Source organism: Berghia stephanieae, chromosome 11 (genome assembly GCF_034508935.2).
Source record: "Berghia stephanieae isolate SIO BIC M18660-M18661 chromosome 11, UCSD_Bste_1.3, whole genome shotgun sequence".
Taxonomy (NCBI): domain Eukaryota; kingdom Metazoa; phylum Mollusca; class Gastropoda; order Nudibranchia; family Aeolidiidae; genus Berghia; species Berghia stephanieae.
This window is the reverse complement of record NC_088370.1, coordinates 44,059,381-44,067,842: the sequence shown is the minus strand read 5'-3', so window position 1 is coordinate 44,067,842 and position 8,462 is coordinate 44,059,381. Positions and strand designations below refer to the sequence as shown.

Here is an 8,462-nt window from a genome sequence, read left to right as displayed (position 1 = left end):
TTGTGTGCGCGTATGGTATTGATATTTAAAACGATTGTTTCCTAGAGCGGTGGTGGCTGAGATGATAGTTATGATTTTGCTCGTGATGGCAATAGTTGATATGACCATGGTAATGGTAGGTATAATGCTGTGGTGGTGATATTGATTGTGGTGCTGATTATACTTATGATATTGTGCAAATGATGGTGGTAGCGATTCTGATGGTAATGATAATGTTGTAAAAGTGCTTGTGGTAGTGATGGTGATGGTTTTAAAATTGACGTGGATCGACGTGCAATTATTTTTAGGTCTGATAACCATTTCCTTATGGGCTCATTCTTGTAATAGAACTCTTTTAAAAAATGACGCAAAATACATTATACAACAATGTTAAACCAGGCCCATAAGTGGATTCGGATGTCAGACCTGCGTGTTTGTTAACCTACAATGCAGCACAAATCCCTTTCGAAACGGTATTCTTTTTTCCACTATAATACAATAAGTCGAATGCTTGGCAGGTCTGTATCACTGCGTACATAGACACGTTAGTTGTAATAATATCTATTGAAATACCACCTTGAGTGGCGATAAGCCAAATTACACATCTGGAATACAGCATTTGCATACAAAGTTGTTTGAGAACAGAATTATTGAGAAAAATCGTGGATTTATTTTTCTTGTAACCATTGTTTTAAATATATCAATCTTATTATGTATATATTTCCGTCTTTCTATTTTTTAATTTTAAACTAAAGTTAGGAATTTGTTTTTGGTCAGTAATCGTAACTTTATCAGACCATACCCAGATCAAAACAACAACCCCAACCCCCTGACAACATTACCCCTTGTTCTGAGTTTAAGAACATAGGCAAGTTATTGTTCTTAGGCCGAACTGGGCTTTTATGTTCTGTATCATTCTATTTCACCCAGTTTCAACCCGTTGACATTTTAAATCCCAGCCCGTTGACATTCTAACTTCTCGTCAGGGCAAAAGTGGATACCAAATACTTAATAGTATTAGCTAACGAATGAAGTACTGAAAATATTGAGGACTTGGTATTAGTGTCCTTTATTAATCTTTAATATATTGACATCGTCTATGGAGATAAGTTTAAATGCAGAGGTTGTGCTTTCGGCTTTGGAATTAATTTGCGTGTTGTAAAGCCGCCAAATTCCATCCCGTCTATACAATTACCTCGTTTACTGCCAATTTGAAAACGCATTGAATTCGCCATGAATTAAATCTATCATTATGTCATACAGCTAGTCTACTCAAGACTGTACAACTTATAACAAAATTTTCTGAAGTTAAAGGACAGGTATCGACATCGTTCAAAAATTTTGGCTAAATTCAAGCTATTATTGATGGCACTCACTGAATTATCAAGATTATAACATTTTTTTATAAAACTGCTTCTTAACAGATACAGAAATTTGGTGTTGTTTTTTTTTTCTTGCGCTGCTTATACTATTATGACTAATATAATATTTTGACAAATTGAATACTAGTCATTTAAAACAAATAGTTACTGAGTGCTTACCCACTATTATAGATTGAAAAAAAAATGTAAAAAAGGCAAAACACACGTAGACACACAATAGACACACACCACACACACACACACAAATCAAACAAAAGCAGGGAAAATACCAACAAGAGAAAACAAATAAAAAAGAACAATAACCCCCCCCCCCCCCAAAAAAAAAAAAAAAAAAAACAACAGCAAACAAAACAAAACAACAACCCCCCCCCCCTCCAAAAAAAAAAAACAAAAAAAAAAGAAACCAAAACAAAGAAAACCTGCCGAATCTTCCTCTGTGCCTAGCCAACCCAAACTCTCGAGCAGGTATTTGAATTGGATACTTACCAATAGGAGAACACGACAATTGTTCCTTATAAGAAATCAATCACCATTCTGGAATAAAAATCATATCCCAGAAGAAAAAAACAAACAAAAAAACCCACGAAATTAACACACACACACACACACACACACACACACACCTAAAAAAAAAAAACACACATAACTGATTATTTGACTCACAAACAGAGGAGGTGGGTTTGTGAAACATTTAAGACGATACGGATATATCATGTAATTACGTGGATTCGAATCCAGCTCAGTAAAAGCAAAAAACGGAATATTGCCCAGCTTTAGTGTGAAGGACGAATAGTGCAAGCATCACGATTTGTCCGTACGTACGGCAACCACGGTTGAAACTATTCGACCTTAAGGACGAATAGGGCTACCCAAAAATAAATAGCAACAGTCAGAGAAAATAATAACAAAAATATTCTATTCTTCTTTGTTGTGTTCCTTGATGGAGTTCCCGTACCTATGACTACGACACGTCCTCGGTGGACTTACTTACTTATCCGAACCAGCGACCACCTGAGCTCTAGCCCCTCGTCTTGTGCCATGACGTAGAAGTTAGACGTCTTTTGTAGTTGTTCCAGGTGACTATAAAGTGTGTTACTGATGCTTGGATTTTGTGGGAGGAATGTGCATCTCAGGTCTTCAAGAGGTTGACATTTAAGCAAGTGGCGTGTCACTGTTTCATTGGGGTGTTGACATAGGGGGCAGGAAGGGGATGTGTCTTTTGTAATTTTGCTTAGTTAAATGGTTGTTGAACTGTATGTGTTGTGTTCTTAGTTGAAAGATGATGCTTTGTTGGTGTCTTCTGAGCGTCCTCAGTGGACAAAACATCCGAGTCTGACCTGAGAATGTGACATCTTTCCATCCTGTTCTTCAGCTTCATCCTCATTACCATGGGGATGTGTAGTCCTGGATCTTCCGTTACCATGGGGACGTGTAGTCCTGGATCTTCCGTTACCATGGGGACGTGTAGTCCTGAATCTTCCGTTACCATGGGGACGTGTAGTCCTGAATCTTCCGTTACCATGGGGACGCGTAGTCCTGGATCTTCCGTTACCATGGGGACGTGTAGTCCTGGATCTTCCGTTACAGTTGTTTGTTTTTTTGTTTTTTTTAAAAGAGTTTTACGGCGCTTGCAACACATTAAGGTCATATCAGCGCCAGTAAAAAGGAAGAAAATAGGTTAGTAAAAAGTTCTTGAATTACAATAAGAACACCCAAGAAAAGGTAAGACAAAGGGGAATTGATTCAAATAGGGAACATATGTAGATTTCAAAGCACACTATCACTATCAAAGTATTTCGTTTGAAATCACCTAAAAGTCTCACCCAGACGCAAGCACAAAATCCTACTAAAAGGAATACACTCAAATGTTTACAAATCATTATATAATATGTAAATAAAACATAATAAAATGCATAACAGAGAGATGATTTAAAAGGAAAACAAAATATTATCTCCCAAAACTAACTTTACATTTGACTGTCTCCCGCCCAGCTTGGGTATCCGGCCAGTGCCAAGACAAAGACAGAAAATCTGAGAAAACAAGTTGGAAAGAAGATATAGGGGGATAGAAGACGCAGTATGTGAAGTGTCTCCATGCCCACTAATGGGAGGTCAGGAATCCCACCCAATCAGTTCCATGTTTCATTATCATTGATGATGGCACACACCGCCCAGGGGAATCGCTGGTTCATCAAATTCGTTTTTTTTTTTTTTTTTGAGTCACTCATCACACCTGACCTTTTCTTGGAGTTTTTATTTTTTAAATTTAAATCCAAACTGCCTATTTTAACTCACTCACCCTGGCCTGACACCGACTATATCCGTAGTTTACCAGGGTCACTTTTACCCCATGCCTTTCAATACATTTTTCTGTCTGAGACAAATTATAGGCGTAGTATCAAAGCTAATGTTTTTAATTTTTACACGTTAATGGTCTACACTAGTCAGCTGATCCTGCGTAGGACGTTGCTTCCCGAACTTTCTTGCGAACCAGATTACGGTTTTCCGCCAGTCTACTTGCTTGAGTTGTTGTCATTCCCAGCCATTCACATATAGATAGTATGCAGATGACGTCACTCAGGCCTTTGTTACTGTTTTTGCCATCGGCGTTTGTGAGTTGTTCTCACTAAACTGTATTAACCAGACTATAAAAGTTCATGGTTACACAGAGTTTGTGTGTTGGTCCGTTATACTTCCGGATGGCAATGTTGTGAACTCCTTGGCCAAGCGCATTCTATCTATATCTTGTTCCCAGCTTCTTGTTGATTTACCTCTTCCTCTTTTGCCGTCTACCCTTGTCTGCAGAATGTGCTTTTCTAATGATTCGTGGCGAGCCGTATGGCCAAAATAGTTCAGTTTCAATTTCTTTACAGTTTGAAGAAGAATTGGTGATTTTATTCCGATCCTTCTCAGGACTTCTTTGTTTGTTTGTTTTTCAGTCCATGATATTCCGAGTATTATTCTGTAGCATGCCATTTCAAAAGTTGTGATCTTTGTGCTCTCTGCTTTGCTGATAGTCCACGCTTCGCATCCATATGTTGCAGTTGGGAAAACAACACTTTTGAGGATTTTGATTTTTGTTTGAATGCACTGCCCTTTCCAGATATTATTCATCTTTTCTAGCTTTTTTCTTTGCAAAAAATTGAAGTTTTTCAGGCCGCAATGAAAATCAGTGATATTTTGAGACCACAAGCGATACAAAAAAAAAATAAAAAATTATGCCATGTCACTTCAATTTTTTGCAAAGAGAAAAAAAAACAGAAATAAAAGAAAACAACGAATTTTTTTCCAATTGTCAGCCCTTTGTGAAGACAACTGCATTGTAAAGCACCGTAGACAAACTTAAGAGCATGAATTCATGAAATGTGCTTGTATTGTATAGTATACAAATGATGTATCATTATTATATTAGATATATTATTATAGTCCTGACACAGCCTTCCCGAATCACATGCGAGCACAACAGATTTAGAAACCTTCTTCAAGCGAAGATTATCAAAACTCTTCAGCCACTGACAATAACAATAACAATGTCATATTCAACAACTCTCTCCGCCCTGGAATGTGCGGCTATGTGGTCATGTGATATGACACTCGCTTTCGGATCAGGAGGTCCTGGATTCAAGCCTCGCTCTACGCACAGTTGAGTCCTTGGAAAAGGCTCTTTACTCACATTCTCTCGCCATACTCGGGTGTAAAATGAGTACCTGGCCGTTACACAGCGTTGTCTCTGTCGGAAAAAAAAATTGTCTGCCCTCAACCAGCGGGGGGATCCCGAAAAGAGAGGAAAAAAATCAGACGGCGTGATTATGCAACACAGTGGACCAGGACCTTCTGTCTCAGTGAGCAGGCAAGGTCAAATAAATGGGGCAGCAGTACGTCTTTGCTTCCTGGAGTGAGCAGGTCACCTCGCCCTAGCTCAGTTTGCGGCGCTGCACACCCACTGATGTCCGAGTTATTCCAGTCTGCCCTTGGAATAGACCCTGGAGACGAATTTCCCCTATGAAATGAATAAAGGGAATTTTATTTATATTTTATTCTCATTTTTAAAATTTATTTTCGTACTGGACCAATTGTCTCTTGAAAATTGGTTATAACAAGAGCTCGGGAATAACGAGAATTTATGCTTGGATTGGGGTTCTCGTTATAACCGATTTCCACTGTATGCTGTGTTTGATCTGTTGATTGTGTATGTAAAGGGGTGGGTGGTAGTGGTACGGGTGCTTTGTCTGCTTGTTGGCTGTTGTGGATACAATTGGTTTAAGTTGCAATTTTAATTTGTGCTCGATGCTCTTTGTAAAGGGCAGACAATCCAGACTGTATTAAGCGACTGTCCAGTGTAGGCAATACTCTTCAATAGTCGTAACGTCACTTCCTTCCCAATGACGCATGGTAACTTAGTAACACTAGCTCTAAACTATCGGAACAATGGCGGACGCCCGTATGAAATATTTCCCCGGCGAGCATAAAAGCGTATCCAGAGGGAAAAAAACATAAATTTGATTATGTTTTGACTTTTACACATTCTGATCACAAGGGATATGAAAAGTTCTAGCCAGCATGAAGAATAAAAAGCAATGTTATTCTTTGTTTAGAGCCAAGATGGCCGCCGTTGCCGGGCGGCGTGACATCAGACTACTGAATCCAATGAAGTGATCTCATGGTTGTGATAGTGTCCGAGTCAGTGTCATATTTATTGGTTGCATCAATGAAGTCCCTCAAAGCCAACAGGCCCATGGAGTCGGAGTAGTTTATCCTGGTTTCTATAGCCTGAAACGGACAATATCAATTGCACCCTATCATTTGGATAGGACACTGGTCGATCGTATATATCCAAAAACAATCGCTATTGAAATGTAAAGATGATTTCAATAAAAAGATCATTTCAGGTGATGACACTTGGGTTCATTTTCCTGTTCAAGCGACTGAAGGCAGAACTTCACAGGAAAAACGTGACTTTGACTTCGCTGAGAAAAAAAAACACAAAATGTCTTGAGGGTTGTGTCCAATCCTGACCTGCTACTGCTGCTTACAATGCTACTACATTGCTTTGAGATCCCAAAACGTCGTTGGAATGCTCGTATCTTGAGAGGGGTGTGTAGTTTTGAGGGATCTTGTTTTGTTATGTTTTTAATGGTTTTACGGCGCTTGCAACACATTAAGGTCATATCAGCGCCAGTAAAATGGAAGAAAATGGGATAGTAAAACGTTCTAGAATTACAATAAGGCAGACAAAGGGGAATTTGTTCAAATAAGGAACAGATGTAGATTCCAGCAGCACACCGTCAAAGTACTTAGTTTGAGATCACCTAAAAGGCTCATCCAGACACAAGCACAGGTCCCAACTAAGAGGAATACACTCAAATGTTTACAAATCATATAATATAATATGTAAACTAAACATACCACAATGCATAACAGAGAGATGATTTACAAGGAAAAAATTATCATCTCCCAAAACTATAACTATAACTATACATTCGACTGTTTTCCTCCCAGCCAAGGAACAGGACAAAACTAAGTCTAACTAATCTCATTCCAAGACAATGACAGGAAACAATTAGAAAACGGGTACGGGGGGATAGAAGACACAGCATGTACCTCCCTGCCCACTATTGGAGGTCAGGATAGAAGACACTACAGCATGTACCTCCCTGCCCACTATGGGAGGTCAGGATTGAAGACACAGCATGTACCTCCCTGCCCACTATGGGAGGTCAGGATAGAAGACACAGCATGTACCTCCCTGCCCACTATGGGAGGTCAGGAACCCCACCCAGTATTGAGGGATCAAGAGAGGCAAAGCACATATAACGATTTTCAATTATAATTACATACAGAGTTATTGACCCATTATCACATGTTTTAATTTTTGATTCCATTTTGTTGAATGTCAATTTCATTGCATACGAGTTAGTTAGTGTGTGCGACTGTTGTGTGTGTCTGTTTGGCTCGGTACGAGTGTGTTTATGGTTTGATAAGTATATTGTAAAGCGCTTTGAGGCTTTGGCGTTTGGCGCTATAAAATAACACTTTATTATTATAATATAATGGATAAATAATGTAGACCGATACTTTTTTAATCCTCAGGGCAGAAGATCAAGGGGAAGGCCACGGGGAACATGGAGAAAAATTAAAGAAGTTGATATAAAGAGATGTGATAAGAAATGGAAAAAAAAGTTAGCTCAGGATAGAGGGAAGGCCACGGGGAACATAGAGAAAAATTAAAGAAGTTGATATAAAGAGATGTGATAAGAAATGGAAAAAAAAGTTAGCTCAGGATAGAGGGAAGGCCACGGGAACATAGAGAAAAATTAAAGAAGTTGATATAAAGAGATGTGATAAGAAATGGAAAAAAAAGTTAGCTCAGGATAGAGGGAAGGCCACGGGGAACATGGAGAAAAATTAAAGAAGTTGATATAAAGAGATGTGATAAGAAATGGAAAAAAAAGTTAGCTCAGGATAGAGGGAAGGCCACGGGGAACATGGAGAAAAATTAAAGAAGTTGATATAAAGAGATGTGATAAGAAATGGAAAAAAAAGTTAGCTCAGGATAGAGGGAAGGCCACGGGGAACATGGAGAAAAATTAAAGAAGTTGATATAAAGAGATGTGATAAGAAATGGAAAAAAAAGTTAGCTCAGGATAGAGAAGGATGGAAACTGTCTGTGACCTATACGTACCCTGACCCAGGGGGAAAAGGTAACGATGATGATGATGATGCTTTTCTACACAGTCAGGAGTTGGACCAAAATCTCTTTTATTAGAAATGTTCATTTCAATTTGGCTCTCCCTTTCACTCCGGTCCGTGTATCTGGCCTCCTTGATCTAACTCTAATGTTATTATTATATATTATACTTCTAAACAAACACACAACATACACACACACACCAAGGTTTAATACATCTTTTATTACACCTTTACCCACACACACACACACACACCAAGGTTTAATTCATCTTTTATTACACCTTTACCCACACACACACACACATACACACAAAGGTTTAATTCATCTTTTATTACACCTTTACCCACACACACATACATACACACACCAAGGTTTAATTCATCTTTTATTACACCTTTACCCACACACAC

At 38.7% G+C, this 8,462-nt stretch overlaps 1 long non-coding RNA gene across 1 annotated transcript in view; it reads right to left on the bottom strand.

Moving 5' to 3' along the window:
- Positions 1 to 8,103: 8,103 nt before the first annotated feature.
- LOC144957194 (uncharacterized) overlaps positions 8,104 to 8,462 on the bottom strand; it is a 1,751-nt gene continuing 1,392 nt past the window's right edge. Inside the window, exon 2 of the long non-coding RNA XR_013642096.1 lies at positions 8,104 to 8,462. This exon is cut by the window's right edge and continues 1,240 nt beyond it. This is a non-coding gene — a long non-coding RNA (uncharacterized LOC144957194).